The following is a 26,426-nucleotide window of genomic DNA, read 5'->3' as shown; positions in this document are numbered from 1 at the left end:
GATTACAGGCTTGTGCCACTACACTCAGTCTCTCTCTCTCTCTCTCTCTCTCTCTCTCTCTCTCTCTCTCTCTCTCTCAAAATAATTTTATTGAGAAAGAAGTAGTAATGAGATAGTTTCAAAACAGGTTAGTAGTATAGTTACAATGATTAATACATTGCATATTGTTGTCTTTGTACTAGTTATTCATATTACAAGATGCAGACATGATATCTTGTCTAAATACTATTAGTTCAAAACTTTCTTCTCATTGAACTAAGAGAAAATAGCTCTGTGTGTGTGTGTGTGTGTGTGTGTGTGTGTATATGCATGCTATTTTGTACATACAGACTATCTATCTATCTATCTATATCTATCTATCTATCTATCTATATTCCCCCCTCCAAATTTGTTATATAGGTCTTGCTTTGTCTTGGTCTTGACCATCAGCAGAAAAGTATGAAAATGAGGTATAAAACGTAAAGCCGTATTGATATGCTGAGCTGTAAAAGGCTCAAGTCAACAACTTCTAACATTGCTAGTCATGTGGAATAACGCAGTAATATTATAGACTACTGGACTATATTGGATTACTCTGCAGAATTCATGCACCTACAGTATATGAATGGCAATGGAATGTACACATCTGACAAAAGTAAACAAAAAAGGGGGACACACCCAGTCTCAATAGCCATCTCGGTGTGCCCCGGGGGTGGGGCCTGCACCACAGGCCCAGGGATGGAACCCCCGGCTCCTGCGCCTGCTTGCAGGCTCTTTAATTCACTGAGCTATTTGGCTGGCCATCATGGTCACTTTCAGTCATGATTTTATTTCTGTAGGCTTGTGTGATTTTTGTTCTGAGCCATGTCGTGAAAGGCACAAATTGTGCTGAACATAATTCCTGTTTTAGGTTCTCAGCCTTTGTGAACATTTGAAGATCTTCCTCATATTTTATTGGAAGCTTATGTGCTAAACAGTGCTTTTTATGGATGTCTTGGGGATTACGGTAGTAGTTCCCCACGGCCATTGGTGGTGATAAAAAAAAAAAAAAAAAAAGAGGATTACTGTGCTTAGACTTATAACCATCTTAAAGTTACTTAAGATGTACCTTTTGAGTTCCCTTGTTTAAGAATTGTTCTCTAGTCATGACTTTCTAGTACCTGTGGGAAAGGAAAGAATGTGGTTAAGCTATCATTCTCATTATGAATAATTGCTGTTCTTATAATGCTCAGATGAAAGAATTTGTGAAGATTTTTTCTGACCTCAGATATTACGGGTTCTTGCTTTTTATATCTCATACGTGGTCTTTAGTATATCTCTGATAGTTCATAGCACTTATTTATATGCATGTTTGACTCTCCCTCTCAGCTCTAAATCTTGATTTTCCTTCTGTTCCTTTCAGTGTGTGTGCGTGTGTGTGCGTGTGTGTGCGTGTTTAAAAACATATTTTCGAACAAGATTTCACCATGTTGCTCAGGCTGGCTTTGACCTTACTTTGTAACTCAGGCTGCCTTGAATTCCTAGTGAGCCTTTTGCTTCAGCCTCCTAGGTACTGAGATTAGAGGCCTATGTCACCACACTTGGCTTCTCCTTGTATTCCTGTCACTGAACACAGTACCTCCTTCATAAATATGCATTATAAGTATTTGAAAGAGTGATGAATCCCATTCAGAACTCTCTCATCATCCCAAATAGATACTGTGTACTCTTTAGACAGTAACTATTCCTCTATCATCATCATGTTTAGTCCAGACTTTTAGGGAAAAAAACTTTTATATGACACTGTATCATTTAGCAGATGAGGATGTGAAACCTATGATGAATGTATCTTTTATTCAGGCCCCTACAATTGAAAAACAACAAAATTGGGCTAGAACTCAGGTCTCAGGTTGCTTATGTGTATGCCCTCTACCCTGTTTTATACTTTTTAAAAGAGCAGTGTAGTAAATAGTAAATGCCAAAGATCACTATATGTGTGTTTTTTATTTTACTAGGTTGTATTTTATTTACAAGGTCATATATAAAAATATAATAAAAAGTTAATGCTACTCCAATTAAAAATTGTAACTCAAGTAATATTGTAAATCTTAATAGCATCATTATTAAATTTATCAGAAGATTTCATAAAATGAATCCTTTATTCTCTTTTGAATAGTATCTATAATATCAATGTTAGTCTGAGGTCTAAATTCCATTGTGAGTATGAGGTATGGTTGTCATCAGTAGCTGCTGGCATTTAGTCACTGCTTGTGACCGTGTCACAAATACTGTGATAGCCTATTCAGGCTGTAGTAACAGAACAGTAGAGGTGAGTGGCGTATGAAGAACTAGAATTTACTTTCCATAGTACTGAATGCTGGGCAGTCTGAGATCATAGTGCTGGGAGATTAGATGTCTGTCTGGCGAGGCAGGCTTGCTGGGTCACAGGTGTCCACCTTCTCATTGTGTCCTCATGTGGTAGAAAGGCCAAGACAGCAGCAGCTCCTGAGCCTTTTTCTATATAAATTCTCAGCCCTTATGACATTGTCACAGAGCCCCTGCTTCCTAATACCATCATATTAGGGTGGTGAACCTTTTACAGACTAAGTGTCAAACTGCCACCCAAAACCCACTTACTTATTACCAAGTGCCAACACTGCAATTAAACCTGAATACTGAGGTTTTAGTTTAGAAAAAATAACTACATTAACATCATTTGTCTTAAAATAACATGTGTACCATTGGTTCCCCACCACTGCACTAGAGGTTTTCAATATATGAATTTTGAAGAATACAAAATTCAGTTCACAGGGCCAGCCAGATAGCTCAGTGGACTAAAGTGCCTGCTTAGGTAGGCATGGGGACCGGGTTCGATCCCCAGTGTGCCTTGCTGGCCCTGCCCCTGGGGTGTGCTGAGCTGGCGAGTGAGACTGGGCATGGTGACACAGGCCTGTAATCCCAGGGCTTGGAAGGCTGAAAACAGGAGGATCACTACGAGTCTGGTCTGTGTAGTGAGACCCTGTAGACCTTGTACTAAATACATATAAGAAAGAAGTTCATCAAAAAAACAAAACAAAACAAAACAAAAAACAAAAAATTTCTAGGCCGGGGATGTAGCTCAGTGGCGTAAGCGCCTGCCTGGCAAAGTGCAAGGTACTAAGTTCAATCCCTGGTGCTGCCAAAAAAATGAAACAAAACAAAAAACAAAAAGTTCAGATCACAGCAATGGCTAAGGGCTTCACAATCATTAATACTTTAATTTTCACCAGCAGTACTGTTGCCTCGATTATGTAGATGAGGAAATTGAGACTTAGAAGTTTAAGTAAATTTCCCAAGATCATACAGCTAGGAAATGGCAGAGCAGGAGCTCAGATGTACGTTATGTGACTCCGAAGCCTTTATCCTTACACATTAGGCCATAAATCATTGTCACAGTCATGAAGCACATTCACATTTGAGAGTCTTAAGAGCAGAAACAGCTCAACAGAGGGACACACACCTGTAATTCTAGTGCTTTTGGCGCTCATTGCAAGGAAGCTTGCAAGTTGCTGCCTATTTTGGGAACTTGGTGACTTAGCGAGAGACCCTCCTCAGAAATTTTAAAAAGAACTGGGAATGGGAATGGTGCTCAGTGCTAAAGTCCTTGGTTCGACCACCAGCACTGCAGCCACCAAAAACCAACCAACCAACCAACCAACCAAACTCTAAAAACCAAACGGAAACAAATTACAAGCAAAGAGTTGTTTCTTTTTTTCTTTTTTAAATTATTATTATTTTTTTCAATAATTAGCACATTGTATGCATTCTTCCTAGTGGTTAACTGCTGTACAAGATGCAGACATGATATCCTATTTACAAAACCCATTAGAACAAATCCCTCTATTCATTAAGAGAATGTAACTGTATATCGATCCTAGCCAAGAGTTGTTTCTTCTCTAAGTTTTCTCTTTATATAAGTGAATACTATAAGGAACATAAGACAATGCACAACCATTGGCAGGTACAAAATATTAATTTCTTATCAATGATAAAGCCTCCCTGTAATCTCAGCAGTCAAGTATTTTTTAAATGAAGTGTGATGAAACATTTAATTTTTCTAGCCCATAGAGATTAGTAAAATATGCCATATTCTTCTGTACTTTTTTCTTTTATCCAAACTTTTCTTCTGTCTAAGAATGTCTTCTCCTTCATTGTTTCTACCTCCTAGTAGTAGTTCCATTTTGTGGGCTTTCCTGCTTCCTCCAGGCACATTGTAATTTCACTTCCTGCTCCTGGAGAACATTGTTCTGCTGCATTACTTGGTGATCATCTCTCCTCACCACATTGGGAACTCCTTAGGAGCAAGAACCAAGTTACTCTTCAGAGCTGCCACATAGAGGATGTTCTGTACATGTGTATTGAACAAATCAAAGAAACACCAATATTTTCATGCTTTAAGTTAATTTTTATATTTTAAACCTGTGTCAATTATACACACTCCTTGAGATCTTGAAAGTGGGCCCATGGACTTCCGTGGAGTTGCAGCTGTGTACTTAACTTTCCATCAGACAGTGGGTGTATCTAACACACAGTGTCTCCTGAGTTGCTGATCACTGCCTTCCCTGTGTTAAACACGTCTATCTTGTATTAAGGTTGTACATCCTCAATATTAAAACAGAATGTAGTAACCTCTGTAGGCCATCAGGATCCTTCTGGAATACTTGACCCCTATCCATCTTATTAAGAATTTAACACATTCATAGAGGAAAAGTCCTAACAGGTGCAAATTGGTTTTGATTTTTATCTAACTTAGAGCTCCTCAAGCTTGTGTAGTTATGTGCACAAAACTGTATATATTATACTTTGTGGATTTTGCAGTTACCCTTCTCTTGTTGCTGGGACAAAATATGCGATACCCCAAATTAAAGAAGGAGAAGGTTTATTTAGCTCAGTTTGTGGAGGTTTTAGTCCATACTCTGCTGGTTCTAAGGCAGACTGGCACATGGCAGAGGGCAGCACGTCATGGTGGCAGAAAACAGCAGAGAGCGAAGGGAGGAGCCACAGTAGCTGCCTCTCTCCTTTCCTTATATTATAAGTAGGCTACTGTGGAGTGGAGGTGTAGAGCTCACACAGTGTCCATGCCCTCCTCCAGCTCAGGCTCAGGGTATTTACCAAGTAAGGACCCCGGCCTCTGCTGAGTCACGTAGTCTTCTAATCTTAGGTTGACGCAATGTATCAACCATAACATGGGTAGTGTTTGGGACATTCTAGGATACTCTGGTTAAGTTCATTTTCATCTTTCCTGCTGAATTTGGAAGCCAACATCCGTGGAAATTGTGCATACGCTCTGTAGTCCAGTTTTTTTCATTAATTTTTTGTTTTAACAAACAAAAGCAAGATCTTTCTAAATTTTGGCAGTATCACAGTAAATATGCATTTGATGTCTTTGAATATGGATTGCCTTAATGCATTACTGTACTGGTGGTTAACCTGTGGCGAAATGTGTTACTGATTTTCTTTTAATACAAAAGGTATTAGCTCAGTAGAATAAGTACTTGCCTGGCAAGCGCAAGTTCCTGAGTTCAATCCCTAGTTCTGCAAAAAAAAAAAAAAATCACTTTTGGGCTAGCCAAATAGCTCAGCGGATTAAATTGCCTGCCAACAGGTGCAGGGGCTGGGTTCTGCTGAACCGAACCGGCCCCGCCCCCTGGGTGCACTGAGACTGGAATTGAGACTGGGTGTGGTGGTGCTGGCCTATAATCCCAGCACTCGGGAGGCTATAAACAGGAGAATCACTATGAGTCTAATCTAGTAGTGAGACCCTAAACACCCTGTAGACCCTCCCCCCCAAAAAATACAAAAGGTGGTAATGTACAGGTTGTTTTTTCTAAACTAAAATCTCATTATTCAGGTGTAATTGCAGTATTGGTGTTCTGTGATAATTAAGTGGGCTTTGTGTTGCAATTTGGGTATTTAATCTCTAAGAGATTTGCCATCACTGTATTACTGTAACCTTATTTGAATGTGGTCAGATTACAAAAGAGCTAGCACTCAGATCAGATCTGTCTGCACTGCCTGGTTCTAACCACAGATGGCTTTGCAGTAGGTTTCAAGGGTGATTTTAAACCTGTCCTCCTAGGTAAGCATTTAACTTGAGGAACAAAAATAAAATTTTCAGAAAACAGGTCAAACCTGTTACTTTTAAACATGCAATATAATGTCATACTTCTTTAGGGCAAACTTTTAATGATCAGTAAGCATTTTAAAAGGAATTTATTTTAATACTTCTTGGATAATGTTATGGTTTGTTTCTGGGGGTCCCCTCAAAACCTCATACAATCATGGGGCACAAATGTCTTAGAGGCAGAAGAATCTGGAGTTTGTGATTGCTTGGTTCATTGTCTAGTGCTGGGGTTGGCAATGTGAGTAGGACACCCACCCTAGGGCAGATCGCTTACAAACACCACAGGAACAGAAAGGGGGCCTGCTCCTCCCCATTTACTCTTGTTGCTTTTGCTGTCTTCAGCTCCCGTGAACTGTTGCCCTCAGTCAAGCCACCCTGCCTTGGAACCAGCCAATTATGGACTGAAACATTCACGAATTGAGAGTTAAATAAACCTTTCCTTCCTTAATTTTGAGTGTTAGATATTTTGTCTCAGCAACAAGAGAAAAATAACTAAGATAGAATAATATTTCCTTTATTAAACTTGGAAAATAAAATATAAGCAGATAAAATTGGGGGAAAATTGATAAATTTCTAAAAAACAGCTATCTTTGTATATCTATAGACATTACTGGTGTTAATAAGTGACCTAACAGATCCAGCTCAGTTGGATAGACATTTAGGTTTATTCTAATAAACTGACCACAACCATGTAATTCAATCCCCATAATGCTCTTTCAAATTAGTCATGGTTTATTCCACTTGTCTCAGATTAGAGGTAACTTGACATTTATGCAAATTAAAACAACATTGAGATATCATCTCAACCCAGAAAGAATGGCTATCATAAGGAAATCAACCAACAACAAATGTTGGAGAGGCTGTGGGGAAAAAGGAACCCTTCTCCACTGCTGGTGGGAATGTAGACTGGTGCAACTGTTATGGAAGTCAGTGTGGAGACTCCTTAGAAAACTTGGACTGGAAATCCCATTTAATCCAGCTATTCCTTTACTGGGAATTTTCCCAGAAGATCTGAAAACATCATATCATAGGGATATATGTGTGCCTATGTTTATAGCAGCACAGTTTGTGATAGCCAAATCTTGGAAACAACCACGATGCCCGTCACCTGAGGCATGGATGAAAAAGATGTGGTATTTTTATACAATGGAGTATTACTCAGCTATAAAGAATGATAAACTCAAAGCCTTTATATTGAAGTGGATGCCACTTGAAGATATACTCATAAGTGAAATAAACCAGACAGATATGTGTAAATATCGTATAGTTTCCCTAGTATAAGAACTCAAAAGAAGAAATACAAGTAGAAAGGTATAATGCAACTATAAGGAAAGTAAGAGCTTGAGGACTGGACAATGAAAAGAGAGCAAGGAGAAGAGCTAGGAAACACGACAGGGGCAAGCCATACTGTTATATGTAGAAGATGGGTAAGGCAGGGATCCTGAGAATCTCCAGAAAATTTTTGAATCTTGCAGTTAATTGGAATGATTCTCACCCCGACTAACTATATATACAGATACCTATGAACTAAGCAACTGCACTGAAGATGGCAATTTGTAATAGTAGGTTCATGCTTGGAGTGCCTGTCATTCTGGTTTTCTGAATACAGCCTGCTTGTCATGACATGTCAGTTGCTGCCGTGCTGTTTCTTGGGTAGATTGTTCAAAAAGAAGGGGGTGGTGAATGAAGGCAGGAGACAGGAAAAGGAATGTTGCAGGACTGGCCTGCTACAAGGTCGTATATGGTTAGATTTCTGGACTTATGTGTAAACATAGAATTATATAATTCTTTATGCCTATTTTTAAAATATATTTTAATTATTTTAAATGTTTTTTCATCATATTCTGTAGGACTTAAAGTTCAACAAATCAATACTTGATGAAAAATACCTGTTCCATGTTATGCCTAAGATGTTTGATATTCAGACAGATAGTGAGGGTAAGCTTAACAGCCTAGGTTGTATGGTGATAACAGTAAGCTTCTCTTCTGGATGGTTAACAACCTAAGTTTGCAGACCAAAATTAGAGAAAAAGGAGGGCTGCCAGGAAAGCCAACATTTTGGCCCCAGCCTTCCAAGATCAATTAAGACTCAGGACATATGAGATCTTGTACTGTAACGTCATGTAACTGAGTAGTGTCCCAACTTTTCTGATCAAGGAGATTATGGGGCCAAAGAAGAAAGTGATCGATGATGTAGAGTGTGCCTAAGGAGAGTCACATGGAGAGAAAACATTCTCAGGCTTTCACAGGGAGCACACTGGCCAAGCAATGGCTGTGACTCATCCACATGGCTGACACTGACAAAGGATCTACAATCTGAGGTACAGGATCTCAGGATAAATCCTGAGGGCATTTCACTGACTTTATCAGACCCAAAAAACTAGAACTCTTGTTGTAGAGGTCTTGCTTTATCTTGGTCTTTACTAACATCCAGCAATACAACCCCTTTGAAGAAAATTTGGTAGTAGCTTCTAAGCTGGCCAGTGCCTTTGCTGTGGCCCACATATCCTTTCTTAGGTGTATACCAAGGGATATAACCCAAGTTGTAAAGGAGGTAAATTATAGCCTAGTCATACTATGAAATACTGTATAGCTATGAAAGAATTACTGCTATGTACAGCAACAAAGACAGATTTCACAAATGTGGTGTAAAGTAAAAGAAGGCAGCACAAGAGTAATAATATAGACTTTCATTTATATGAAAGCTTTTTTTAAAAGCAAAACTCGTATTTGGTGTTAGGTGTTCTTTGAGGAAAAGAAGGGATTATTCCTGGGAAGGAGAATGTGGAGGCCTGGGGGGCCGTGGAGAAATAAGCTGATTCTGATCCCTTATTCTGGGCACTATGTAGGTCATTCCTTGTGCAAACCCAGCAAGCTACATGCTTTTGATTTGTGTACTTTCTGATTGTATGTCAAGTTTCAACTAAATATTTTCTTTGAAAATGAAGGGTGAGGGCGGGCATGCTAACAAGTCCAGAAGGTGAGCTCACAGATGCGGGTGGTCCTTGTCTCGCTGAACATTGCCCTGCGTGGTCTGCTGCGGCCATGGCGCTCCTCAGGGGTGCGTGGGCGTGCTGAGAGCACCCTGGGGAGGTCCAGGGCAGAGCTGTGCCTGGCTGTGGAAGTGCAGTGCGCTCACCCTTCAGTTTTATGTATATTCCAAGATGGTTTTCATCCACCTTGAATGGATATCCGAAGAAACCTTTGAATTCATACGTTCAATTTGCTGAAGAAAAGATGAACATAATTAAAGCTCAGAACTCAGATATAAAAGTTACAGAAGTAAGGAAGACTTGCAGAACAATGGAAGGAGCTTCCTGATGCTGAGAAAAAAAGCATATGAAGATGCTTTCAAGGTAGAGTTGAAGGCATACCGAGAAGAAATGAAGAGCATTCACGAAGCACTAACTCCAGCTCAGAGAACATCTTTGGCAGAAAATAAAACACAAAAACATTTAAAAAGGAAAGAAGTAATAAGAAAGAGTTATCAGTGCTTGGAAAACCAAAAAAAGCTTGCACAGCTTATAACATTTTTCTATCTGAATGTGTTCAGTCCTCTGAAGGTGCTACGATACAGGACAAATGGAAGTCTGCATATGAAAACTGGAAACGTATGTCTAGTTCTCAGAAGCAAGTATGTGCCACAATGATGGAGTTCACTGTTATAATGAGTTAAAATCTTGAGAAGAACAGATGAGTGACGCTGGGCGATGTGATGTTGTACATCGCAAGATCTGTCTCTAGAACAGGAGGTTGGAGGAAAAAGAAGACTGAGTGCTCCCAGTGGACAGGCGCAGGAAGCAATTGGGTCTCAGTCCTGAGCAGTGTTGTAAAACTAGCAAGAGGAATGTTGGCAAACGTTTGAATTCGATTACTTTTTCTTTATCTCCTGGACTGCTGCCTCTTGAAGATATTTTGTGGTAGTAGTTTGAAAACCCAGATGAAAGTTTGTGCAGAATTTTATATTGTGTTTAAGAAGTACTGGAGAGCAGAATAATTCGAGCAAATGTAGCAATGAGTCATTTCCTTTTAATAAGGTAAATCAGTCTGTGAAGTTTTTTACACTGGAAGACAATTATGAAAATAGTGTTCTTGTTTCTCATATGATGGAAGCAGGAGTTTCTTTTCACAACCATCACAAACTGTGGGAGCCACAGTGTTCTGAGATCCAATGGAGCCAGAGCCCTGTGTTGGGTGCACGTTAGCACCCAGCACTTAGGAGCCTGAGGCAGAATTGACACCAGCTTGAGGCCCGCGTGGGCTACACAGCGAGTTCAAGTCCAGCTTGGAATGTGAAAGGAGACTGAATTTCAGAAGAAAAGAGCCTGACTCTTAGGTAAATCCTAATTCTTAGGTATAAGTCAGAGTATTTACAATTGATGGTTGTATATGCAAGTGATTGTTTGGTGATAACTTTTTATAAAATGGACGGAGAGATTTAAAACCCTTTTTCTCATCATTTTTCTAAAGTACAATTAAGTACCAATATGTATGCATATTGGTTTAGTTTGCATAGAATAAAAATTTTAATTCTTCATTTAAAAAAAATGAAGGGTGAGATTAGATGTCTATACGTGCATTCAACCTAAATGTTTTAATCTGTAAAATTGAGAATACGGAGTGTTATGGATAACTCTTGTAATGCTAGAATAGGAGCCTTACTCCCTAAAGCCATGCATGTTTTATGAAACCTATGAAAGAAAATTAATCCTTTATTATATTCATCAAATACATATTTCTTTTTAAATTCTCACTTTCTAAGAAGTGTGATATTTTACCTTTTAAAACTTATAAAAATCCTTTTTCCCAAATGACACAAATGCACGTTCACTTGTCTCTGCAGTTTGGAGAGTGCTGCAATAGTAGCACACGCAGACCTGAAGGCTCCTCTACCAAGAATCATATTGTTTATCTGTCTTTGGAGTATAAGATGCCGCTGTGTAAAATGAAGAGCAGTTGTTTGGTTTTGCCCGTCTTGATTTCTGGCTGTGTGCATCAGTCCCTTCCTTCTACAGGCACATTTCATTTTCATTTCATAAAGACACCTTCTTTCTTTCGGCTGGAGATGACACACGCTCCTAAGCTCATCCACTTATTTATATTAATGCAGCTTTCTTCGGAAAGTAGAAAGTACATTGTCAGAGGATTCAGCCTGAGTTGCTTTTAACATGAATTGTGTCTAAATTTTAAACATGACTACTATTGATCGGTAACGACATCCATTTAATCCTCAGGTTTTTTCTTTCTCTGTACAACTGGCATGTGACATTTTAGTGTCATTCCTTTGAGAAGAATAAAGTGAAAGAAGGCAGAAGGAAATTAAGTTATATCTAAGCAAAAATAATCAGAATGAATGAGACTACTACATAGTCTGTGTTAGAAGTTAATCAGTAATATGTACTAGAGAGTCCCCCTTCATTATTGATTGCCATGTTGCTTTACAGCTACTAGAAAAAGATGTGATTAAGAAGTAAGAGCTTAGAGTTCATCATTTATTTCCCCCCAGTACTTTGCACTGAAATTCAACACAAACCCAGTACCTTGTCTTTGTCTTTTCTTTTTCGTTTTCTATTCTCTCTTTGTCTCTGTCTCTGTCTCTGTCTCTGTCTCTGTCTGTCTCTGTCTCTCTCCCCCTCCCTCCCTCTCTCCCTCTCTCTTTCCCTCTCTCCTCCCTCCCACTTTCTCCCCCTCTCTCTTTCCCCCTCCCTCCCTCCCTCCCTCCCTCTCTCTTTTGCTCTCTCTCCATCTTTCCCTCTCTCCCTTTCTCTTTTCCTCTCTCCCTCCCTTCCTCTCTCCCTCTCCCTTCCTCCCTCCCTCCCTCCCTCCCTCCCTCCCTCTCTCTTTTGCTCTCTCTCCATCTTTCCCTCTCTCCCTTTCTCTTTTCCTCTCTCCCTCCCTTCCTCTCTCCCTCTCCCTTCCTCCCTCCCTCTCTTCCTCTTCCTCCCTCCTTCTTTCCCTCCCTCCCTCCCTCTCTCCCTCTCTTCCTCCCCCTCCCTCCCTCCCTCTTTCTCTCCCTCTCCCTCTCCTTCTCCCTCTCCCTCTCCTTCTCCCTCTCCCACCACACCTTGTGATCCTCCTACCTCAGCCTCCTAGTGCTAGAGTTAGAGGCATGTGCCAATGAAACAAATTCCAACTTCACTTCTTGCCCATAAGCTTTGGAGTCCGGGACTGCCATCTTTCTTCTTAGCCTCGTTTTCTCTTCTGTACAGCAGTAGTCTTTTCTGTACAACACACCTTCCATGCCCCATGTGAAGATGAGCCGTGATTGTCTTAGTTACTTTCTCTTTGCTGGAACATAACATCCAACACCCACAACTTAAAGGAGGAACGTTGTATTTTGGCTCATAGTTTGTAGAGGTTTCAGTCTGTAATCCACAGACTCCAAGGCAGGGTGGCATGGAAGATGATATATGGCTTAAACTGTGACTGCAGGAAGCAGAGATGGATCAAGGGAAGAAAATTACATATATATAAATGTATAATACATATATATATATATATATATATATATCTATCTTAGCATATATATGTATTCTAGGCCACACCTGCAGGGACCCCGTCTTCCATCAGGCTTCTGCTCCCAACATCACACCCAGCTATAAGCCTCTCAGTGGACTAATCCAGTGGTGGCATCACCTCTGTGACCCAGTCTCCTCCTACAAGTTCCACCAATGAGTGCGTGAGGCCTTGGGGGGACGTTTTGTATTTAAACTGTAGCAGATGTCTAAGGACTTTGGGATCTGTAGATTGTTACAAAAATGTGAGTTATTATCTTTAGAATACTATTTTTTGGTTTTTGGCAAGCTGGTTCTCAAGTACTAAGGTTCTGAACTGGTAATTCAGTTAGGTCTAGAAAATCAAAGATGCCTCAAAATGCATATATTGAAGTATTTCCATCCAACCTCCACCCCAGTCAAAATCTTTGGAAGAATGGGCTTCTTTGTAGTATATATGTGTATGGTTAAGATACACATGGCCAACCCCATTAAGAACCAGTGGTCTAAATCCAGATGTGTACCTCTGTGCTTACTTCACGTCGTTAACTACTTTGAAGTGAAAAACCATTTTTAGTTTGGCTAAATGTAGGTCAGATTTTACTGTCATACATGAGGAATATAAGAGGGAACTAGAAGATTTGGTGAATCATTATAGATCTTAAATGCCAGTAGTTGGGCTGATTCAGAAGAGTGCGGGAGATGCAGTGAGGTTTTTGGGTGGGATGCAGCATAAGCAGTAGGATGGCCCCAGGAGGATATATTTGCATGCTTTCCACATTTCTTGAGTGCCTACTATGTGTTATTCCTCACAGTGCCAAGACTGAATTAACCTAACAGCTTAATGGAAGAAATATATAAGTAGGCCCATGCATGAATACTAAGTGGAATTGAATACTAATTACCAGGTGGACATCAGGCAAAAATCAGGCATTAAGTCTCAAGATATTATCTGGTTTTATAGGGTGGAGTTTTGGGTGACGAGAGAGAGAGAGAGAGAGAGAGAGAGAGAGAGAGAGAGAGAGAGAGAGAGAAAACAGAAGACAGGCAGAGGCAGAGACAGAGACAGACAGTATTGCTGGGGATTCAGTTTAGGACACTGAGCATGCGAATCAGGTGGTTTTTTTTTTTTTGCTGCGCTACACCTCTAGCTTAGAGGACAGAAATTCGTGAATTAGAGCAGTACAAGTTGAAATAAAAGACCTTGAATGTTATGCTAATAGCTATAACAAGTAGATTGAGCTTAATCAGACACTAAAAAGTTTATTTATTATTATTATTAATTATTATTTTTTTATTATTATTTTGTGGTACCAGGGATAAAACTGGATCTGCACTTGCCAGGTAGGCGCTTATGCCACTGAGCTATCTCCCCAGCCCGAGACTGAAAAGTTTAGAGTAGAAATAGATATATGGCTATAGAGCTCATGTTTAAGTATTTTTGCAAATACACTTATTGAGTAATTTGGTTAGAATGTTCAAATTTTGAAAATAAGCCAAAACTTCATTTGATGCTTTATGTTGGAAGGTTATAGTATAAAATTAAGCCAGTAATAAAAAAATGATATTCTGTTTCATACATGATATAATACTATAGCTCATTGTTTCAAAAATTAAGTACAGCCAGGTGTGGTGGTGGTGCATGCCTGTAATCCCAGCACTCCGAGAGGCTGATGTAGGATGATTACAAATTCCAGCCAAGCCTGGACAATTTAGTAACTTAGTGAGACCTTGCCTCAAGATTTAAAATAAGGGCCTACAATATTTAAATGGCAGTGGAAGACCCATCTCTGACAAAACTAAACAATAAAAGGGGATATAAATGAAGGACCATTTTGTATCTGTATATACAAAATAGGATAGATATACAGCTACTTTCTCTTAATTCAATGAGAAGAAAAATTTGTACTAATAGTGTTCGGACAGGATATCATGTCTGCATCTTGTATTATGAATAACCACTACGAAGACAACAATATGCAATGTACCAATTATTGAAACTATCCTACTAATTGGTTTTGAAACTGTCTCATTGCTTTTTGTTTCTCAATAAAATTAATAAAAAAATAAAATAAAATAAGAGTTGGGGATGTAGCTCAGTGTGAAGATCCTGGGTTGAGACTCTAGTACTAGGCGAATAAATCCCTGCCATCATCAAGAACCTAAAAGCCTCTAACTAGTCAGTATAAAACTAACATCTGTGTCCTGAGTACATTCTGTATATGCTTCCACCTCCAAGCAAGACCTGTGCCTCTCTGCTTGGAGTTTTACTGTAGTTATAGTTGTAGCTGACATGACATTCTGGTCTGTGAGGCTAAAGAGGGTAAATGGCAAATTGGAATAATTAGTCTGCTAAGGCCAGACCCTTACTAGTGAGATGAAATAGCTGGCGTCAGGGGAAGTTTATAGGAAAATTATCAGTGAAACAGACCTCATGATTAAAAGGCACAGTAGTACGAGGGAGCAGAACACAGCTAGCCTCAGCCAAGGTGGCACTGCCTTGTAATACTGATGATTGTAGTATTTGCCTTCAGTCCTCATGAAAATACTAAATTATTATTATTATTATTATTATTATTATTATTATTATTATTATTTAGTTCCAGTGATTGAACTCAGGACCCAGTGCTTGCCAGGCAAGTGTGTATTTACTGAGCTATCTCCCAGGGCCAGAACTTTTTACATCTTTTTTTTTTGGTACTGGGGATTGAGCTCAGGACCCTGTGTTTGCCAGGCAGGCGCTTATTCTACCCAGCTATCTCCCTGGCCCAAAAACATCAAGCTAAATCATTTTTTGGTATCGGTTATTGAACTCAGGACTTTGCACTTGCCAGGTAGGTGATGTACTGCTGAGCTATATCACCTGTCCCCATTGTTTAGTTTTTTTTTCCTACATTATTTTTTGTCTGTAGGCAACACTCCATATAAGGTGTGACTTAGAGCCTCTCTCACGTGCCTAGCATGACCGAGGTAGGAGCAGATTCACTATGGAGAGGCCTGGCTTTGAGTATGTCTGGCTCATTTTCTCTTGTCTGCAGCGCCTACTTGAAACTACTTCTTTACCTTATTGTGTTGGTTTGTAGTCAGAAAAGAGGGATGCCTTGGTGCTTCACATCACTGAATATCTAATGAACAAGGACTTTCATTTGCTTTTCATAGGCGTTATTTGTGTGTCCTTCATCTTTCAAATAAGGAAAGGGGATTGAATAAATTTCAGTAGAGGTCAGTGTGGGTGCAAAGTATGTTCCCAGAACTAGTTGTTGACTGAAGGTCAGGAAGGTATGGTTGTCAAAAAGAGTTGCTCAGTAGAGGGTTCTGATGCCTGTTTTTGTGTGTGCGTGGTGGTGGTGGTAGGGTGAGGGTGTTTCTTGGCTCCTAGAGTTAGGAACATTTTACATTTCTTCATAGTAACATGGATACCTAGCTTTATTTATTTATTTTTTTTTTCACAAAATACTTAGCTTTACTATGTGTGATATAGTCAGAATGTTCTACTCCATTCTGTTTTATTTTTAACAAATTATATCCATAGTCCTCTTATAATTTCAAGATGCATTGAATTCAACAGCATTCCTTCCAACCTATGAAGAACTTTCATGTAATTTTTAATTTGTTCCCCATAATCTTAATAGGAAAGTAGAAGGAGTTACACATTGCTTTTAAACAGATGAAGAAACTGACATTTAGAGAAGTAAAGTTTATAGTCACAATTGTCAATAAGCCGGGATTTTGTGCTAGATCAGTGAGTTGGAGAAAGCTAAGTCAACTGACCTTCTCAAAGTGTAAGCAAGAGAAAATGATTATTATGAAATTGAGAATTAAAAGAAAAAATCAAAGTTATAGCTTGAAAAAGTTACTGTTGTGTTGATAGTCATACATATCCACCCTAAACTATAATTCTCCCTACTTTAGGTAGTGTTTTGGCTACGGTATAAAATTCCAGCCCATTTACCCAGCAAGGCCAGAGTATAAAATTGCCATTATACTCTGTCGTGGCCTCTTTTAATTTTCATCACTCATCTTCTCTTTGAAAGGAACTGAATCACAAAAGTGTTTTTCATTGTTTAATGTTCAAATCTGAAAATACTGATATTTAAACTTCAGAAACATTTAAAATCAGAGATGTCAGAAGGTCTTTTGTCACGTGTGAATTGGTGTGTCAGTCTTCTTTTTTGGCACAGCTTATTCTGTATTTTCATTGATAAACATTTATTAATATTAAACTTTGAGAGTGGTTCTTACCATTCTTATAGTGGATCATCAATATTAGTAATATATATAGTAATATTAGTTATATATATGTATATAAAATTTTAAAATCTCAAATTTGTGTTTTTTTATTTCCTATAATCTTGCCAGATTTTGCTTAGTTAAGAAAGGTTAAATATATATCTTGTTTTTATTTTTATTTATTTTTTGTATTTAGTGCAGGGTCTGTACGGTCTCACTACACAGATCCACTTGTAGTGATTCTCCTGTTTTCAGCCTCCCAAGCGCTGGGATTACAGGCCCGTGCCACCACGCCCAGTCTCCTTCCCAGGCTCAGTGCACCCTGGGGGCGGGGCTGGCGCAGCAGGTGGGGGATCGAACCTCTGACCCTTGTGTCTGCCTCAGTAGGTGCTCTAATCCATTGAGCTATCTGGCCAGCCACCTATCTTGTTTTTAAAAATAATGTTTTTTTGTAAGACATGTTAGCTTGTTGAGATTTTATTGATATTTTAGCCACTGAGATTTTTCATTCTAGAGAATTTTAGTAATGTGAATATAATTAGGAAAAGGCTGAAAATGAAAGTCTGCATAATATCATTATTTATGTGTTTTCCCCAGCAGTCTGAGATTTCTTTTCAGTGTCTGTAGGAACCAGCCTATGAATTTAACAGGGGAATGGGTGGGGAAGGAGAGCAGCACAAAGGCAGAAAGACAGAAAATTAATCACAATGTGAGGGGCAACAGGGTTCTCTCCCTCTAGTGGACAAAAAGCCCTGAGCATTTGGCCCACCTTACTTTTATGTACTTAGATGTGGGCATGAGCAGTTAGGGTTGCCCAGTAAGCAGCTGGGCTCAGCTATGTTGACCTTGCCTGGCACTCACCACGTGCTGGCATGCCTACATGTTGCTAGGGGAGCTCTGCTTGCTGTTTGTCTCCCCTGTGTTCACAGCGGTCAGTTAGGCTTCATTATTATTATTATTATTATTTTTTGGCTTCGTTATTTGTTGTAGAGTCTCGTATAATGTCTCCATAGTTACACACAGTTGAGTGTTAAGTTCTTGTAATTGTACTATAAGAGTCTCTAATATGCACAGACTTCTTTATTGAACTCTGTATGTCCAACTGCCTGTTAGAGGTCTTCACTTGGATTTTAGTGGATATCAACATACATGAATCCAAACAGCAGATTTGTTTCTCCCAAATGTGTTCTTTCCATGTTTTTTCTCATTCAGTGTTATTTTTCTATTCCCATCCTTTGTGTTACTCAATAGAAATCTTAGTGATACCTTTGACTTCTCTCAGTTTTTTTTCTACTGCAGCTCATCAGTAAATGCTGCTCACTACCTTAAGGCAGATCCAAAACATTTGGTTTAGCCAAGCTAAAGTCTGAAATTTAGTTAATATAACATGCCAATGTTGTCTCTTAGATAAATATATCATGAAATGTTAGAGACAAGAAAAAATTGGTTGAAAGAGTATATAAGAACTCTGTATCATTGCTACAAATTTCCTATAAATATAAAATCACTTAAAAACAGAGGTATATTAAGAACTAGATCTAGAATCCAAATACTTTATCATATCCCAATGATTCTCACCTTACTCAAAGTCATCATCTTCTCTAGTGTGGATTATTAATTGCAAGAGCCTTCAAATTCAGTCTCCTTTCTCTTACCTGCCCCTGTTTCTATCCTCTTCCTCCTCTTCCTTTTTTAAAAAATCATTTATTTATTTGTTGCAGGGTCTTGTTATGCAGCTTGGACTCTAGTGATTTTCCTGTCTCAGCCTCTCTAGTGCTAGAGCCACAGGTGTGCACCAGCACTCTGGGTTTCAGTGGCTGGCTCCGCACTGGGGCTGGCATGGCATGCAGTACTGGGGATTGAGCCTCGGTCCTTGCACTTGCCAAGCAGGAGCTTAGACTGCTGAGCTTTCTCTCCAGCCCTTCCATTATTCTTAAGAGAGTATCCAGAATGAGTCCTTAAATGTCACGTTTTGTTCCTCTGTGTGCACCCATGCCTCAAGGAACTTCCCATCTTTATCATAACAAAAACTAGAAGTCCTGCTTATATCGGATCCTTCTCTAATCTTTCCACTGTTCTCCAAATTAACTCACTGCTGCCTGAGTCTCTGAGTAATGCAGATAGATAAATGATTTGCTTCTCTACTCCTATCAGTTTCTACTAAAATATCATTTTACTAGTGAATGTTCCACTGATCACTCAATGCAAAATATTAGTCTTTCTATCCTCTTGCCTTGGCATAGTTTTCTCTTATGTATTTACATCTATCTAGAAAATATTTAAATCATGTTAGTTGGTTGCTTGACTCTCCCATGGGGAGCCTCATGACTATCACAAACTATACTGATATACAGTAAATAGTAGACAATTCAATATTGGAGTCAGTGAGACAGCAACAGCTTGATGTAGTTATTTTCTTTCACTGTGACATTTCCAGATCAGTAATATAGCAGGATTCACTGTGCTGTTTATTAGATGACACAATAACTTGGGATAAGTCAAGAGTCCTTTTGCAGGAAGAACAGTAAAACAACATGACAGGATGTGGGGGGAGGTGGTTGTCGGAAAACAGCCCTATTAGAAATTACTTCATATAGGCCATTTATTCATAAACTGGAACATGCCTCTCCTTCCAGTAGAAATGTTGTTAGATGCATAGTGGTTGGTTTCCATTATTAAAGTACAATACTAACTGGCCCTTTGGAGAGTAAAGGGAGATACAGTAAGTAATTTCACCAGAACAACTGGTGCTGGGAAAACACAAACCATAAGATCACCTTAATTGTGTAATTCAAGGAAACTTTTACCTTCACTTATGGGAAAGATCACTTTAATCTCTGCTGGGGTCTTGGAACTCTGAAGCACATAGGCTTCAGCTGGTAGAAAATAACCATTGTAATGGTTTAATCCTTCTTCTTTTGATCCATCTTCTTTACTTTCTAGTGTAATCTACTCTGTACCTGTCACATTAGGATTGAAAAAAGAAACCAGTAGTTTCCTCTACAGTTGTAGAATTTAGAATAAATTTCAACTTTCATTCTCTTGTATCTGATCATTTGCCCACAGCCCAAGTTGTGTATCTCTTTTATCAGTCCCATGAATTAAAAATATAAAAAAGTCCAGCTCTGATAGGTGAATGTCTCCCTGTTGTTTATGAGGTACTAAGAATCTTTAAATTCACAAATGCTTGCACTGCTGTAATGATTTACTAAAATGACATCCATTGCAGCATTCTGAATTTGCCGTTAACTATTCTGCAATTATTTTGATTCTTTCTTCTATGTATTCTTTGCAACTCATCTTGTCAGATGTTCCCTGTGAACACCAAAACTGGAATAATGTTATAGCAACAAGGTAAATTACAGATGCATAAAAGAGATTAATGACTAATTGCAATCAAATTTAACTTAATTTTACATAATTGATTTTTCCATTAAGTGGCTGTTTGGATTGAATATCTTTTGGGATTATTGTGTTCTCTTTTGATGTCTGTAAAACAGGCAGTTTCTTTACTGTTTGGCTCTTCCAAAGAAAGCAAATTGGTATAAGCATAAAATACTTAAGTAAACATTCCTCATACTCAAAATTAGCACTTATGTAAGTTAACATAGTGGGTAAGAGGGGAGTGTAGCATATAAAAAGTATTTTGAGCTGTACAAAATCAGGGACATTTTGAAATCATATTCTTGCTGGGTTTAGACAGCAAAACAAACTTGTTTTGACAGCAAAAATATGAGTCCATTTACTTCAGTGTGCAAGCTTCTCAACTGACTTCTATTATTTCTGGCACCGTTACCATTCTGTTTCTACTAGAAGAGGCTCTAAGTTAATTGTGGTGCTGGGTGGTGTGTGTGTGAGCTTGAAGTTTTGGAACGACTTGGAAACATTTCTCTATCAGTGTTTTGGGTACTAATAGAAGTATGTTTTCTTAAAGTGATGGATGCTAATTTCCTTCAACTGCTTCCCTCCAATTTCTCTTTTAGTCTTTCTCCTTTCATTCTCATTCTCCCACCTGCCATCCCTTTTGCTTTCGGCTATGCTTTGATTTGGGAGCAAGAGCTACTGCTCAGAAGAAGGCCTGAAATGAAGTATGTGTATGAATGTTCGTAGAATATACATCGTGGATGTAATTCATAAATCTTCATAACTCCCACAGATTGGTAGAAGGCTAGCAGAACATTTAGCATCACCATTTTGTGTTAGTATAATTTAATGATATTTAAGTTGGAACTAAGTACCACTTTTGAATAGTGGCAAATTGAGGAATGTCTGTCTTCTGTTTAAAAAGACAGATAAGGCTGTCTGAAGCTCAAATATGAGGAAAATTTCTACTTTGTTCCTGAATAGCATAGTTATCAAGAAGGAGCATATTGTCTCAGTCCCCATGGGAAGAAAACTTCTTTTTTCCTTCCTTTTCACACATAGGTATAGATCTCTAGACTTTTTATGCCTGAGAGTGCAGAGAGGTTTGTGTTTTGTGCTTTTGTTCTTCTCATTGACTGACTGGGTATCTCCTTTATATGAAAGTGAACCTCTTCCCTATCTGAGCTTACCTTTGTTGTATGGGCTTGTCTTAGGTGTTGGGTCAGGAAATCTTTTATTCTCCTGAGAACATTTCCTTTTAGACAGAGGAACACTTTTTGCTATGGGTCTTTTTCTCTTATAAAAATCTTTGGAATGCCGCAAAATCTCTTTTCAGCAAAATTAAAACTTTGATTGGCCAAGAAGAACTCAAACTTAAAGCCCTCTGACATGTACGTTACATATATGTTTTATTTGAGCCATAATATCTCTTAAATGTTTTGTTCTTGATACAGAATTCTCTTGTAAGAAAATTAACTTGTCATTATATTTGCACACTGTAATAGTATCAATCCCCTGAAGGGATATAACTAGTTTTTTATCCTTCTAGGTATTAAATTGGGTTAAGTGGTACATGGGCATGTTTCATGTAACTCCCAAGGGTATATTTCTGTGGGAATTTTTAGCTACTCCCAGTGAGTGTGCTTACATGACATGAGGAAGGATGCAGGTCTTTAATTTGCAAGCTAGTGGAGGGTCAGAGGGCATTGCTCTATGATAGCATTTTCACAAAACAGGGTGGGAGACTAAATCTGGATCATTTTATAGCCACAGATGTAGAGAAAATAATGGAGGATCACAATATTTATGGGAGGCAAATACTCTGTATGATGAAGTTTAAATAGCGGCTGATGGAAAGAACTTCTATGACAATTAGGACTGCTGAGCAATGAAATGTCTCTCTCGAGGGAGATGCACTGCAGTTAGTTTGCTTTCAGATGCTATTTTCATGAAAGCAAGATATTTCTGTCCTCACTGAGTGTATGGTGAGGTAGATTCCAAGGCATCTTAGGGTACTCAGGAGCCCATAATTCTGTTGATAGTGGCTTGAGAGTAATCAGAGGAGGCAAACAATATGTTATAGAGCAGAGAGCTAGCTATCTGTTAGCATGACAGTTGCTGTAAGAGTAAGCACTCTGAATGTTACAGAATGTTTAAAGATCGTTTCATGTCCTTAGTAGCTAACCTTTCTAACATCCTGAAAAATCCAGCCTTACTTGATAACACACAAATTTATTTCAACTGGACTTTTTTTCTTTTTCCAATCAGAGTTTATGAGTACATTTTGATATGCATATTGATCACATTCATTATAGAGATTTTATGCCTGTACATAATATAGCTTGTTTTTTTCTAGTTATGCCACACTCCCTTCAACCCCTTCCCCATTTACAAAAATCTCTCTCTCTCTCTCTCTCCTCCTCTTCCTTTCACTTTAACCTTCATTCTTCATTCTTTTCCTACTCCACCTACCTTTTCCCCCTCACCATTCAAGCATTTTCTTCCTGTTGCATAATATGATTAAACATTTTAGTCTTCATGCTTTTGGTTTTTCACACCAGAGCAATAATGTGATATTTATACCTAAGATTATGGTCTGAAGGTAATCTATTTACTAGAAATGTCTTGAGCATATCCTTCTTTATGGCAGAGTAATACTCCATTGTATTTTTTTTTTAAAAAAACTGTTTCTTTATGTATTCACCAGTTGATGGGCATTTGGGCTGTTTCCAAGATTTGGCTATTATGAACTGTTATGCTAGACTTGGGTATACATACATCACTGTAGTATGGTACTTCTAATTTTTTGGGAGAAGATTGTAAGAAGGGAAGTAGTTGAGTCTAGTGAAAGGTCTATGCTTGGATTTTTGAGACATCTCCACTGATTTTCACAGTGGTTACAGCAGTCTGTACTTGCACCAACAGTGGAAAAGGGTTCCTCTTTGCCCACAGCCCTGTCAGTCAGCATTTGTTACTGTTTGAGCTAGCTAGCTTGCTTGCTTGCTTGCTTGCTTGCTTGCTTGCTTGCTTGCTTGCTTGCTTGCTTGCTTCCTTCCTTCCTTCCATCCATCCATCCAAATTTGATACAGGGTCTTGCTATACAGTTTAGAGTTATAGTGATTCTCCTTTCTCAGCCTCCCTGGTGCTGGGATTTCAGGTGTGTGCCATGCTTTGGCCTGGCATAGCATGCCCAGCGTTCCCGGGCCATCATGGCATGTGGTACTAGTGATTGAACTAGGTCCTTCTACTTGCCAGGCAAGTACTTAGATTGCTGAGCTATCTTCTTCCCCAGTCCATTGATTTCATTTACTTTTACTTTTCTTTTTGCGGAACTGGGGATTGAACTCAGGCCCTTGTTTGGTAATTTATACATGTCTAAGAATCTGTTGATTTCTTTTGCATTTACTATCTTTCTAGAATACAAGTTCTGTAAGTAGGTACAGATAATGTTCTGCATTTTCTGCTGTATCTGTTGTGATTTCACCCTTTTTATTCCTAATTGTGTGGACTTTAGTCTTTCCTTTTTTGATAAGGGGAGTTATTGCTGCTTTATTTAATCTCTTAAATAAAGAGATTAACTAAATTAAGAGATTAAATAAAGAGATCAACTCTTCCATTCATTGATTCTTGTATTGTTTTCTTAACCTCCATTACATTAATTTTTGCTCTGATATTTATAATTTCCTCTCTCTTAGGAGCTTTGAGCTTGAGCATGCTTTTTTAGAAGCTTGAGGTTTAACATTAAGTTGTTTATTTAAGCTTGCTCTGTTTTCCTGATACGGATATTCACTACTATAAATTTCCCTCATACAACTATTTTCATTGAATGCCATAAATTCCATTATTCCAATTATTCTAAATTTCATGATATTACAATTGAATTTTAGAAACTAATTTCTTCTTTTGTTTCATCTGTGACCCATTCATTATTCAGGAGGGTGCTATTTAATTTCCATGGGTTTATCAAGTTCTTGTGGTTTCTTTTGCCTTTGATTTCTAACTCTGTTGCACTCTAGTCTAATAATATACATGGGTTAATTTCAATTCCTTTGAATTCATTTACACATGTTCTATCCGTGAGTATGTAGATCTGTTTTGGAGAATGTCCTGTGTGTATCTGAGAAGAATGTGTATTCAGATATTGGGGGGTGGAACTCGGTCCACTATGTCCATTTGTTCAAAAGTTTGGTTCAATTCTAATACTTCCTTGTTGGTTTTTCTTTTTCTTTCTTTTTGGTCTGGTTGTTCTATCTTTTGGTGACAGTGGGGTAATGAGATCCCATACACAATTGTGTTAGTGTTTATGTGATTTGCCATGTTCATTAGTACTTACTTTACATAGTTGGGTGCACTGGTATATGTTGCATATATATTTATGATTGCTACCTCTTCCTCTTGTATTACAAGGATATAGTGACCTTCTTTGACTCTTAATCAGTTTTGTTTTGAAATCCAGTTTGTCTACAAATAGAATAGGTATCCCTGCTTTTTTTTCCAGGTTCTTGTCATGTGTTGTATTGTTTTTCATTCTTTGGCTTTTAGTTTGTAAATTTCTCTTTGAGTTAAATGTTTCTTGTATTCAGCATATTGTTGATTCTTATTCATGATCCATGCTGCAAGTCTGTGATTGGTGAATTGAAACCATTAATACTGATGGTTAAAACTTATATTTACTTATCAGTAATTCCACACAAGAACATTTACTTATTCCTATCATGTTTTTTCTTTGTTCTTATCTCCTTTTTTTCTCCTCTGTTTGATTGTTTGCCTTGTTTGATGAATTCATTCTGTTAGGGGTTCATGGAGTTGTAGTCCTTGTTATGTCTTTCTAGAATGTTCTTCAGAGTGTTTTGGAGTTGCTTTGGTGTTTATGAGTTTCCTCAGGTATTCTATATCATGGAAGTATCTTATTTCTCCATTAACTTTGAAAGATAGTTTATGGGGTACATCAGTTTAGTTTGGAGGTTGTTTCTTTTATGGCTTGAAATACATCATGCCAAGTTCTTCTTGACATGTTTATGTCGAGAAGTCAGCTGTAATATTGATTGCCTTTGCTTTGTAGGTGATTTGTTTCTTTAAGAGCTTGTAATATTCTGTTCTTATACTGAATTGCTGGAAGCTTGACTATTTTAAGTCCTGCTATAATTATTTTTGATCCTGGCTCTTTGGAGTTCCACACACCTTACTTATTTGTATGTGAAATTCTTTTTCCCTGCCAGGGAAGTTTTCTGCCATGACCTCTGTGAACAGTTTATTTAAAATATATCATATTTTATTCATATATCATATTTATCAATATCATATATATATTTAAAATATATATGATTTGCGCTGTGTCCTTTTCTTTACCTGCAATCCACCTTTTGTTATTATTCTTCGTATCATCTAGCCACTGCTAGTTTTTCTTATGGGTCTCTTTTCTGTGTTTAAGAAATCTTTCTTTTCATTATTGCAACAGCAAGCCTATTATGTCTGAGATTCTGAACGTTGGTTTATTCTTTTGCAAATAGAATTTTTAGTCCCCTAAATAATTGCTTAATGTGTTTTATGGATTCTATTTCTTTTTTATGTATGTGCATTCATCATTTCATCATTTTTCTAAGCTCCTCTTTCATTTGTATCTCTCTAGAGTCTATAAGCATGTTTTTCATTGTTGTCCCTATTTCTGTAGTTATCTGAGAAATTATTTCTGATTTTTTTTTCTAGAGCCTCATTTGCTTTGGTTTTATACCACTTTAGAGAGGGAAGGTGGGCGGGACTTTAGGACTCTTAGGAAATGATTACTTCTCAGAAATATCTTCCAGGTTTAGCTGGCTTTTGGATTTTGAGGCTATTCCAAGCTCCTACCTCTTCATTTACTAGTTATGTAATTTTGGGTAAATTTCTTCAACTGTCTGAGCCTAATTTTTGTCATCAGTCATAGGGGCCTATTCATTATTTCTCCCAATAAAATATTGGGAGAAATAGCTGAAAGATTTGTCCAACACCTATTCTTACCAAATAAGAGCTTTTGCTCCACAAATTATTTCTCTTTTATACATTTCTTCAGATGTAATTATGTCCTTTTTTTCTTAGCTTTTGTGAAAGCTATCTATAAAAACATGGCAGATTCCATTACAGTTTTTTGGAGAGATTTTCAGTAGAGTTATCTATCCAGGTCTACTAGTTGTCAAAATGTCAAAAGTAACTTTTACTAAAGGGGTTGTTGGTTCATTAAT

General features: G+C 38.1%; 1 protein-coding gene and 1 long non-coding RNA gene across 2 annotated transcripts in view; one reads left to right on the top strand and one right to left on the bottom strand.

The window, feature by feature from the left end:
* Ddx10 (DEAD-box helicase 10) overlaps positions 1–26,426 on the top strand; it is a 315,103-nt gene that overhangs the window by 218,504 nt on the left and 70,173 nt on the right. The window lies entirely within an intron of this gene.
* Positions 10,141–13,787, bottom strand: LOC111815155. The gene is made up of 3 exons (XR_002819932.1): positions 13,777–13,787; positions 10,900–10,908; positions 10,141–10,219 (listed from the first exon to the last, which is right to left on the bottom strand). It is a non-coding gene; the product is annotated as an uncharacterized LOC111815155 (long non-coding RNA).

This window comes from Octodon degus, unplaced genomic scaffold (assembly GCF_000260255.1).
Source record: "Octodon degus isolate 3935 unplaced genomic scaffold, OctDeg1.0 scaffold00012, whole genome shotgun sequence".
Classification (NCBI taxonomy): Eukaryota; Metazoa; Chordata; class Mammalia; order Rodentia; family Octodontidae; genus Octodon; species Octodon degus.
The sequence above is the reverse complement of the archived record's forward strand: the minus strand, read 5'-3'. Positions and strand labels throughout refer to the sequence as shown.